Source organism: Tamandua tetradactyla, chromosome 8 (genome assembly GCF_023851605.1).
Source record: "Tamandua tetradactyla isolate mTamTet1 chromosome 8, mTamTet1.pri, whole genome shotgun sequence".
NCBI classification, from domain to species: Eukaryota; Metazoa; Chordata; class Mammalia; order Pilosa; family Myrmecophagidae; genus Tamandua; species Tamandua tetradactyla.
This window is the reverse complement of record NC_135334.1, coordinates 57,269,784-57,282,205: the sequence shown is the minus strand read 5'-3', so window position 1 is coordinate 57,282,205 and position 12,422 is coordinate 57,269,784.

Below are 12,422 nucleotides of genomic sequence, written 5' to 3'. Positions count from 1 at the left end.
GGCTGTGAGCCCCATACAGGCAGATCCATATTTGTTTCCTTCGATCTTGCATGCCTAATGATTAGTGTAGTACCTAGTGGGCACTCAGAAATTATTTGTTGACTGAATGACTGAAGAAAATCTGAATGAACAGATTATTTCAAATGACAGAATGATGTGCTTTTGATTAAACAAACAAGCAAAAAATCCTTTAGTTGATCCAGCCCCAGTTCAACCAGGTAAGTCTCACAAGATGTCACAGGTCCTATGTTTCTGATCTAATTTTAAACGGCTTCTTGAACCAAAGTATCACCCCTTTCTAGTGACCAATCTTCCCACACACTGTCTAATATCCCCCTTGGGAGATATCCGTATGAAATCTTACTATTGGCCTTGACTGGAAGATTTCATTCTCCATGAACATTCCTGGGTTTACAAACTTTCTTATGTGCAATCCTCATAGGAGTTTATATTCTTTACAGAACTACTGTGATTATAGCAGACCATGTTCTTGCTTGGTGATTCTTAATATTCTGGGTGTTTTTTGCCAATACACACAGGTCTTAGTGAACAACAAAAGGAGCTGGAAGCACAGTAGACCAGAGAAAGCAGCTCTCAGCCCAGCTCCTTGGTACCCTGGCAAAGGGGAGCTGAGGAGAGCATGCTCAATTTAGAAAAACAAGGCAAACCCTCTTTGGGTAAACTTGAGGCCAAGAGCCATTCTAACTTGAGGCTTCCCAGGCACAGAACAGTTCCCAGGAGCAAAGAGGAATCAAGAAATGAAACATCCTCATCTCTTCCTTCGTAACAGGAGCATTCAGGCAGGGGACATCAGTCACCTGGGATGGAAAATTGTTGTCAAAATAAACCTCCAGTTGCATTATTAATGAAGCTTTGGAAATGTTTATAAATAGGCAAAAGAAAAAAAATAGTAATGGTCAAGGAATATTATCCTCTCCTATACCTCCATGGATCAACATTGACCAAATCAAACATGCTTGGTTTCTGAGACTGAGTTCCAGCTCCACCTTTTTGCCCACCTCTTGAACAAATTGCTTAATACTCTGAGTCTTTATTTTCTCATCTTTAGAATGGTGTGCTGGTTTGATGCTGTGATGTACCCAAGAAAAGCCATGTTCTTTTAATCCAGTCTTGTAGGGGCAGATCTATTGTTGGGTGGGACCTCTTGATTAGGTTGTTTCCATGAAGATGTGACCCACTGGATTGTGGGTGGGACCTTCTGTGTAGGTTGTTTCTATGGAGATGTGACCCCATCCATTCAAGGTGGGTCTTAGTCCTTTCTGGACCCTTTTATGAGAGAGAATTCAGAGCAGACACAGGGGGCAGAGAAATAAAACCAAGAGACACAAACGTTTGGAGATGCTAAGCTAGAGATGGAACCCAGAATTTGCCCCAGAGAAGCTAAGTGAGGACCCACAGATGCTTAGAGAAAAAGTCACTGGAATCAGAAGCTAAATGCAATGAACTGGGAGCAAGGACCAGCTGATACCAGCCATATGCCTTCCCAGCTGACAGAGGTGTTCCAGATGCCAGAGGCCTTTCTTCAAAGTCAAGGTATCTTTCTTTTGATGCCTTAATTTGGACATTTTCAAGGCCTTAGAATTGTAAATTTGTAACCTAATAAATTCCTTTTATAAAAGTCAATCCATTTCTGGTATATATCATTCTGGCAGCCTTTGCAAACTGAAACAAATGGGCAAAAATAATGTTCTCCTGTAGTCACTATGAGGATTCCATCAGTCAATGCCTATAAAATACAGAACACACAGGTTGGAAAACAGTAGGAGCTCGGGGAGAAGGTAGTGCCTTTCCATCCGGATACTTGAGCAGAAGAAAATGTCCTGGAGAGGTGTACACAAGTAATTTGGCAGCCTAGATGTGGAGGGACCTAGTATGATGGTCTGTGGTCACCAAGGCTGTTTTTTGCCCTGGTGTAGTCACCTTCGTCTCCCTGCCTCTGATAGAGTTCCTGGCATGTAGCAGGTTCACAAAATGTTTGCTAACGTGAACTAGACTTGCACTGTCCAGCTAGTCCCATGTAGCTATCGAGCACTGGGAATGTGGCCCATCCACATTATACTATAAAGTGCAAAATACGTACTGGGTTTTAAAGTGAAAATAGTTCATTACTAATTTATATATTGTTTGTTGAAATATAATATATTGGATATATTGGGTTTAATAAAATATATTATTAAAGTTAATTTCAACAGTTTCTTTTTGCTTTTGTAATGTGGCTGTGGGATGAGTTGTTCCATCATACATTGTTGGGACACAGGCTCAGGCACAATAGAAACTTTCAGCCAGTGAAACTTTCATTACTTACACAACACAAGAATCCAAAAGAGCAGGGGAGGAGATACCATCGTGGCCAGTCTCTCAGGAGACCAATTGCTCTTGCCCGGCTGGGGTCGGTGAATGGCAGCTGTTCTCACCCCACTTTGCATGAGAATAGAGACTTTGTGAGGTATAAGGTTGAGTATTTATAAAACCTTGGGAGAGGGGGCCCTGCCATTGAGAGTTCCTGTCCTGATAAGCATCTGGGGCTGCTTGTTCTAGTTTCCAGGTTCATGGTATGGTCAAGCCTTTTCATTAGACCTATATCTCCCTCAGGTTAAGGAATGGAAATAGCCTAAAACATCTGCACACAACTGAAAAGGAAGGGGTGGGGGTAGGCAAGGGCTGGGAGATGGCCACTGCATCTGTCTATGACCTTCCCAGCAGTGGCTATTTGAAATTTTTAATTACCTGTATAGTTTTTACATTATATTTCTACAGATCACTGACTAGCCAAAAGATAATTGACAGATAATTAAATACAGTCCATAGTGTATTTGAGTACAATACTTCTCTTTCTGGGCGTACTCACTTGCAAAAGATATACAAGTTCTATCTTTCCAGTACTAGAATTCTATGATTTTATGAACTTTAGGCTACAGATTTTTACTAAACTGCTACTATGGACCACGCGCTTTAACATACATTATCATTTAATCTGTACGATAAATTTAAGAGGGAGGAATGCCTCTTCTCATTTTATAAATGAAAAAGAAAACCCACAGAAAGGCTTGGCTAAGGTCACCTGGCTGGTTAGTAGCAAAGCTAGACTGTACTCTTCAGCCTAAGAATTACTGACAGAAATCAAGACTCAAGAGTGGAGGAGGGTGCTTCAGCTCAGTTGGGCCCTAAGGTATATTTCCTTGTTTGAAAGAATCCTATATCATCAGGATCCCTTTGAAAATGCATGTGAGAGGCTCCCTGAAGACTGGAGAGGAACCCTGGGTGCTGTCAGTTTTGGTAGATCATTGACTATCCACAGCAAAGTGTTGGGAGGCTTCTAAGGAGAGATCAGGAGCCGGAAGAGCAGGGGCTGCTGGTGGTTAATTGTTCATCAGCTTCAGAAGAAAGGGCTGGAAGGGAGTCTGGGGAGTGAAACATTGACCAGTTCTGATTTAGATGCAGGAATGTGTTAGGGAGGCACGGAAAGGTCAGGGGAGCAGTCGGCACCTGAGACAGCTCCCATGGGCAAAATTGCACTCCCAGAGATGGGGGAGAGAAAAAGGGAATGTGCTTAGAAGGGGAGGAAAGGGTCTCTGGCCTCAAAGTGGACTGATTTTGCCAGCTTCTACAGCCGTTTCCAGGGTCTGGTGGAGAAACAAAACAAAACAAAATGAGGTGAGGTCATGTTTGACTTTTTCAACCCACCAAACTCGACTAAATGTTGGAGATGGGGCTCATGGGAGGGGAAGAAAAACAAAGATAAATAAATAAGATACTGCCCTCACCTCAGAGTCAAAGTGGAAAATGCAATGCATGGCTTGAAGGCCCTTGGACCTGGGTTCAAGCGTTGGCTATACCTAGTAGTGTAATTCTAGACAATTTAGTTACCCTGTGAATCTCAGTTTACTCAACTGGAAATGAAAAGTATTTAAAAAGTACCTGTGGGTGTTATTATAATGAATACATGATAATGAGAGAGCTTCTGACTCCTAGTTCAATCAATGATCATAGGAGAGGCAATTCCATTGTTTAAAACCTTCCAAGGGCTCCCACGGCCTCTAGGGAAGGGTTCAGGCTCCTTGTCATCTGTGCCCTGGCCCCAGCTCACCTCCACGGCTTCCCTTCTGTCGCCCTGCCTCCCCACTCCACTTCACGCCAGGCAGCTTTTGATCGGTGACACTTGGAGAACCAACAACCTGGATGCTGAGGCCCAGTGTTTGATGCCTTGACATTTTCTGAAGCCTGTAAGTCACCCAGGGAAGTCAACCTGCAAAAGCCCCACTTCAGCACAACCTTCCAAAATACTCTGGTCCTTTCCCAGGTCACTCCTTAGCCCTGGGAGGCTGCAATGGGGCTGCATAGACATCACATGGACAAGGAACACATAGCCATTCTCTCGATTCTTCTCAAAACACAAAACAAGAGTTTGTGGGCTGGCTGCCCAGCTTCTGTTATGTAGCCCCAGATTAAATTTCACTTGGACGAATTTGCAAAGCCCCTGGATGCTGGACTGAAAAGTGATTTACATTTTCTCTTGGCAGAGAATTACCCAAGAGGGAACTGTCTTGAAAAATAACTGTTCAACTGAAGCTTGTGCGTGCATGTGTGCAGACACATATTCATACACATTGCCCTGGTCTGGCTAAGTTGATAAACGTCTCTCATTGGTTAATAAGCATTGGAAGGGGACAAAAGCAAAAGTCAGGAAAAAGGGGTTACAAATATGCCAACCAGAACGGTAACAAAGTGCCATGATTAAGTTTTACATTTTCTTCTGAACTGTTTGGCAATCACGATGATAAGGGAACCATAATCAGGTACATTGCTCTCATCAGAAAGCAGGAAGCATATCAGTCTCTCAGGGAAGAAGCTCTGTCAGCACCAAATTATAAAGGTGATTTCTCCTCTGATCCTTCTGAGAAGTACTGAGAACATGATAATAACTAATCATTTTCTGAGGACTCTATATATGCCAGGAACGTGTTTAATGCTCAGAATAACTGGTCAAATTAGATTTTTCTTTCATAGTTAAGAAAAGTTAGACTCATAGACGTGAGGAATTTCCTAAGGCTTCCCAGCTAGTAGGTGCTGGAGCAGGAAACACTATTCAGGTGGGTCTAGAAGCAGATATTAAATTAGACTTCCCAGCCTGTGGTAGACAGTGTCCTCAACCATGTTTTCATAGCAAATGCAGTAACAAATACACTACTTTTTATGGTTCTTTCACCTTTAAGTAGAAATTCTAAGACTTTGGGGTTTGCGTAGTGTCATGCTCAAATTGGAAATGAGTTAGCTGCCTGAGGCTCTGAGTTTTGTCCCCTCCCTACCCCATCAAAACAGAAACAAAGGTAAACACACATTGTGTCCACCATGCCAGGTGAAGTACATTCATTTCTCTATTTAAATCTCACAATTGTGTGACATAGACTCTTCGTAGAGTTGTTGGGTACCAATAAAAGGACCTTCATGAAAGAGTTTTATAAGGAATGTGGGGTATCTGAAAGAAGTCAAGGGCAAGAAGTGTGGCTGAACTTCGTGAGGGAGACTAGAAGCAGAAGCTGGGAAGTCAGGAATGCAGCTTACTGAGGCTGCTTTTCAGGGTGTGTTGACTCTCATCCTTGCTTCTCTGACCTTGGTGACAGGGTGACCCTCCTTCCTTCCAAGTGTAAGGACCACCATTCAGGTTCATTCCTGGCTTTGAGTGGTGAGTTTGGGTAAAGGGCCAGGCACTCAGAGCTCAGGCTTTTCCCCTCCCCTTTCTTCCATGGAAGCTCTAGAAGGCACACTGTCACCCATCTTCCATCTTTCTGGGGTGACATCCGTCTGTCCAGGACTACCTGTAAAATCTGTCTGGTCTTACCTTTCTTCCCAGATCAAGAATTAACAGAACCCTTGGGTTCTATTTCCAAATTCTTGTGAACTTCTGACAAACTTAACATGAGTTGGTCCATCCTGGGTCCAGGCAGCTCTGCCAGGGGACTAGAGTCACATGCAAATGTATACATACAAATAAATACATAAAATAACGTAATACATACATTTATCATTTTATCAATAGATATAGTGGATATCTACTACATGCCAGGCTCAGTGCTAGGTAGTTAAAATACAACAGATCTCACCAGAGAAGAAAGAGAGTTGGTGGAGGAAAGGAGTTGGGGGCTGAGCCGATGCCTCAAACGGTTTCTGTTATAGGTAGGTATTGTCATCTCCATCTCACCAATGAGGAAATTCCATTTTAGGGAGAAGGCAGTCTCACAGCTAATGTCAGAGCTGAAATGCATACCCAGGTTTGATTGATCCTAAAGGTTGTGTTCTTAACAAAACACAGAGTTATGAGATGCAGGAGAGTGACCCTGTGCTGGGACTTCTCCAACTGGTGCTGAATAGAATTCCTGACATCATATAAATTATTTCAACAGTACCACTGATACCAAGACGGAGATAAGATTTTACCTTCTCCTTTTAACTGACATATTTTCCTTCCTCTTCCAGGGCTACCCTAGAAATTTGAGGCTGTATGGAGTAATAAAAAGAGCACTGAACTTGGTGCCAGAAAGTCTCCACTTATAAACTGTGTGTCCTTATATCACTTAACCTTAAGCTCTTTGGTCATCATTCCATTATTTCATTCATTCAACAAATAAATATATAATTATATAATGCATATGTTTATTGCATATCAATACATAGAATATAAATATATAATACAATAAATACATAAAATAAGGTAATACATATGTTTATCATTATATCAATAGATACAGTGGATATCTATCACATGCCAGGTTCAGTGCTAGGTAGTTAAAATACAATAAATCTTACCAGAGGTTCACTTATGAATATGAGAAATGCAAACTATAACTATAGTCAGATAATATTTTTCTGCTCCGAGATTGCCAAATGTCCAAATGTTTGGTAAAAAATATGAATGAGGCCAAGAGGAAAAGGACACATATATAAAGTGTGGGACAGAATATAAAATCACCTAAGGAGGGTAATTTTCCAAAATTTGTTAAAATACAAACTAATATACCCTTTGTACCAGCAACTCAGTTTCTAGGAAATTATCCTTCAGATGTCCTCATATGAGAAATAACACGTGTGCATGATCGTTATCATTGCAGCATTGTTTATAACAGCAAAGGATTAAAAACAAATGGTCATCAATATAAGTCTGGATGAACCCTACAGCAAAACACCAGGCAAAGGTGACAAGGAATGAGTCAGTGTTCTAAGCTCTAAGATGGAAAATCACCAAGATACATTGGCGAGTGAAAATAACAGAGTGGGGCAGGCCATGGTGGCTCAGTAGGCAAGAATGCTTGCCTGCCATGCCAGAGGACCCAGGTTCGATTCCCGGTGCCTGCCCATGTGAAAAAAACAAACAAACAAAGTGCAGAACAGGGTTATGGGAGTGCACTACCATATGTGTAGAAAGTATACACACATACACAAATACGTAGGTATATACATTCATATAATCATGCATATGCATAAAGAAATCTCTGGAAGGATTGAAAAAAAGTGAATATCAAAGATTCCTTTTTTAAAAATGTGGTGGTGGGAAAACATTTTTCACTGAATATCTTTTGAAAATTTTTTTGAACCACATGACTGTATAACCTATTCGGAAATTGAAATAAATGCATGTCAGTTTAGAAATAATAGCCATGCAATGAGTGTTAAGGAGGAGGAATCCAGGGTTCTGTAGGAATGGTGAACTAGGAGACATGACTTAGACTGTAGAGCCTAGACGGTGGCACTGAGGAAGGGACATTTTATTGAATCTTGAAGGGGCAAACGGATGAAGAAAGGCTATCTGGGAAAAGAGATCCTATGTTCCTAAGTCCCTGAGGAATAAAAGAGCTTGGGACATTTAAGGAATGGAAACATATTTAGTATGGCTGGAGCATAGAAAACAAGGGGGTTGGGAGATAGGGAAATAGTGGCCGAAGATAAATTGAAGAGCCAAATCATACAGTCTATGTGAAAAATTTTGGACTTTATCCTAAGGGCAGTGGGAAGCCATCAGAGGGGTTTCAGCAGGAGAGCGACGGGATCAAGGTTATGTTTTGAATAGATTGCTGTAGAGCCTATGAGGAAAAATTATTGGAGGAAGCAAGAGAAGATGTCGACAACACATATATCTGACAAACCACTTTGGAGAAACATTTGGCAGTTCCTTATAAAGTTAAACATACATCTACCCTATGACCCAGGAACTTCATTCTTAGGTATTTATCCAAGTTAAATGAAAACATATGTTCACGAAAATATTTGTATGAGAATGTTTATAGCAGTCTTATAATAGCAAAAATCGTGCTGGAAAACAAATTCCTATCAAAAGATGAATTGATTAGCAATTATAGTGTACTCACACAATGGAATACTGCTCAGCAATAAAAAGGAATAAACTCTTGCTACATAAAGATGGATGATTTTCAAAAGCATTTTGTTGTGTGAAGGAAAACAGATGCAAAGAAATGTATATACTTTTCTGTGTATGAGTCCAGGGATATGAAACGAAACCCATGTAGAGAAAAAAGTAACCTATAGTGTTAGAAATAAGAAAGTAGTTGCCTGGGGGACAGGGGAAGAGAAACTGACTAGAAAGAACATTCAGGTTGATGAAAAACATCATATCTTGCTTTAGTAGCAGTTACATGGGTGTATATGATTGCCAAAACTCATCAAAGTGGAAAAAGCAAACAAACAAAAAATCTCATCAAAGTGAACAATGAGACCTGTGCACTGTATTGTATATTAAGTAGACGTCAACTCTTAAGAAGAGAAAGGTAGGAGGAGGTGATTGCAGTAATCCAGGAGAAAAGTCATGGTAGCCGAGTGGCATATCATGAGGATCAAATAATTAATGTATGTAACAGGGCACACTTTAAAATTCCATGCAAGCCATAAGGCTCTGTGCAAACTCTGATTTAACCTATATCAAAATTTGAAGGTGAAAGTGGGCAATCTGACTTGCCTGTGAGTCTGCCCGGTTTGAAGGGCTTGGGGGATGATTAATCTTGATCTTCTTGTTGGTTTGTCAGTTTGGCAGGAAATGGATCCGATGACTGCTGAGATTCATCAGAATACTTGACCTTGGGGCAAAAAAAAAAAAAAAAAAAGCAGGAGCTGCTTTTGCCATGGAGAGTTTTCTACTGAAAATTGTGCTTCTCCAAACAAAAACTGCATTCAGCTGCTGAGCTAGAGTCTTGAATTTATTTTTTGAATAATTAGTTTGAAGGATACAGAAAAAAGGAAGCAGACTCAGTTCCTGAGGCAGGGACCATAATGATCAGTGACATGGCCACCCAGTTGTGCAGGGGAGTTTGCTGGGAGCTGAAAGTTGGGGTGGGGGGGGCAGGCGTGGGCTGCTTGCAAGCATCTGCCTCTGTGTGCAGACAGGTCTGAAGAAACAGCTGGGTGGAAATCAGTCAAAAGCCAAGTGAATAGCTGGTCACTCACCATTTAAGTGAATGCAACTTTTTTTCACATTCTTTTTTCAATGTTAATAAATCCCTAATTGCTTGCTTTCATTTCATGTTGATTTTTTTTCCCCCCAAAACCACTTTGAATGAGCCGACACAGCTGGAGCCTCCCTCTCCACACTAATGGAACTAAATGCCCTGTCCCTTTTCCTGGCCTCTTTGTCCATGAAAAGGAGACACCCCCTGCATAGCAGGGCCTTAGACCACGTGAACCCCTTGAAGATCCTCTTCTGAACTGCAGTGGACATTTGTCCTATTTTTATTATCTGGTATCTGTCATCCTGTCCCTCTCTCTTTCTAAGGGTTGCTCTTGGTTGTGGTTTCTCTGGGTGTGAGGTGGGATGGGCCTTCCATATTGGAAGTGGACAGTCTCTCTCTCTCTATCTTTCTCTCTCTCTGTGTCTCTCTCTAACACACACACAATCACAGGGATATAGAGGTAGTTGGTGGTTGTCCATGGAAAGAGATGAAGGTCTTTTTTTCAAAAGTCACCCAGGGGGCAGATGACCAAACTACTCCTGAGATTGCTATGGTTCCTTTGGCCTGGCCCTTAGACTCTCCCCTAATTTCCACCCATTTCTAAGCCTAATTCTCTCTCCTCCCCACCCCACCCCCAGCATCCTTCCAACACACTCCATTCTATTTAAGTTATCTAGAGTCAGTTTTCACTGCTCCCAAGACTGATAAACAATCAGAAGAGCGACTTCATTTCCTTTCTGAAGCCTTGGCAGAGATGCTGTCAGACAGTCAAGGCTTTGGTTGGGTGGTGGTGGTGAGAAGCCTGAATGTGTGGAGGTGTGAATAGGTTAAGAAGAGGGGAAGAAAAGAAGGGAGAAGAGAAAGTACCACACATTTCACATCTACTAGGATGTTCTAGGATCTAGACAGCAATGATCAACGTAGGCAAAGGCTCCAACAGATGCCAGGAGCCACGCTGAGCTCTTAGCCTTGTCTAGCAACACAGGGAGGGAGTGGAAAGGGTGAGGTTAGTGAGGCTGAGAAACTTGCACACGGTCACACAGAATACGCGCTTGAACTGGAATCTAAACCAAATCGATCTCATTCCTAACCAGATCTGCCCTTTGCACTCCACTCGAGTTGTCGGGGAAATGGGGAGTAAACCCTGTGCCTTTCTTTCTTTTCATACTGTGATTTCAGAGTTGTATTCCTGATTTGGAATGAGTCTACCTGAGCATAATGTAAACAAGATCAATGGATTATGTATTTATTTAGTTTAAAAACAGGGGGTACAAAACTTTACTGAGCCCATGAAGAGGAGAGCCGGAGGCTGGTCAAAGCCATTTTGATTTAAGTGGAATTGATCCAGATTGTGTTTGCTTGTATCCCACTATATTTTTCAAATTACTTTCATATGTCTCCTCTCACATATTTCTCCCAGTTCTAGATGAGGAAACTGAGGCCAAGGACCTGCAATAATGAGTCCATATTCACCAGTAAATTATCATTAGAGCCAAAACTCCAACCCAAATCTGTTTTACCACACCCCACTGCTTCCTTTACAGCACAAGAATTGTCATTCCATCAGTTGTGCTTAACAAGGTGATTTAGGCTGATTTGTTCTGGTGATTTGCTTTAGCTTCCTGGGGTTACTCAGGTAAATGTTAGTTCCACACTTTTTCCCAAATATATTCAGTCTTTCCCTGTATCTTCACTGATTTTTCTTAAATATTTTTTCTGCGTTCCCAACCTTCCTTCCTTTTCACTCCTCCCTCTTCCCTTTCTCTCTTACTATCACCCACACAAACATTTTTTTTTTCTTACATAGGGATAGTATCATTAGACTGGGTGCCTGGAATGAGAAGCATCTCCTAAGTCTCTGGAAACAGAATATTTTCTTATGGATTTTTTATTGTTTGGATTGTTTTGCCAGGCTAATGAAAAAAGACTTGGAGGTCCCCTTATCTCAGGGCCTTCAAGTTTTTGTTTTTTTTTTTCCAAGTTGGTTCCTTGCAAATGCATTCAGAAGGTCACTCCCAGGTCCCCAAGATAGTGGTGGGTGATCAATCACAGTCAGGACGTCAGCATCACAGAAGATAATCTCATGAATGGGAGGGCGTCGAGGAAGGAGAGAGGGGAGCCTAAGCTGCCCAGGTCTGTGTGCTCAGCGAAGATGACCTGGTGAATTGCTGTTCTCCTGAAGTTCACTGGGACAGTCACAATTATATTCCAGTTCCAGTGGCTGTTCTTCCCTTCCAGGTTGGACACCAAATAAATAAATATATACATACATAAAGGCTCAAATATTTCCCAGATAATTGGTTGCAACTCAGCATGCAATAAAGATTGCGTTTAGTACCTCCAAGGGCAGCTCAGTGGTAGAATGTTCGCCTGACATACCGGAGACCTGGGTTCGATTCCCAGAACACGCACTCCCCAAAAAACAAAAACAAAAAATACCTCCAAGCTCAGGGCCACTTGGGTCCCCCAGGTGATAACTAATCCCTTGAATACAAACATAGGGGACTCCAGTCCTGGCTTTACCGAGGATGAGCTTTGTGAGCTGGGGCAAGCCACCAAACTTCTCTGGGTCTCCGCTTCCTCAACTATAAAATAAAGTGATTGAACCGGTTTATTCTTTCAACAAATAGTAATTAAGCATCTACTTTGTGACAGGCCTTGTGCTAGGAACTGAATTTTTTTAAAAAAAGGATAGACACACAATCCCTGGCTTCAGGGGTTCTCAACATTCAGTGGGGGGAAAGATGTGTAATAATAGGAAATAATAACATAATACTTTAAGTGCTATCGTGGCATTTTGTGCAGTTCTGAGTAAGGATGAAGGTGGAAACCACTGTGCCTAGAGTCCATCTTTAGGTCTCTTCCCATCCTAAAAGTGTGTATGTATGGGGTTTTTTGGTGTTTGCTTTCTTTTGTTTTAGTCTGTTTTTCACACTAGTGCATTTGGTT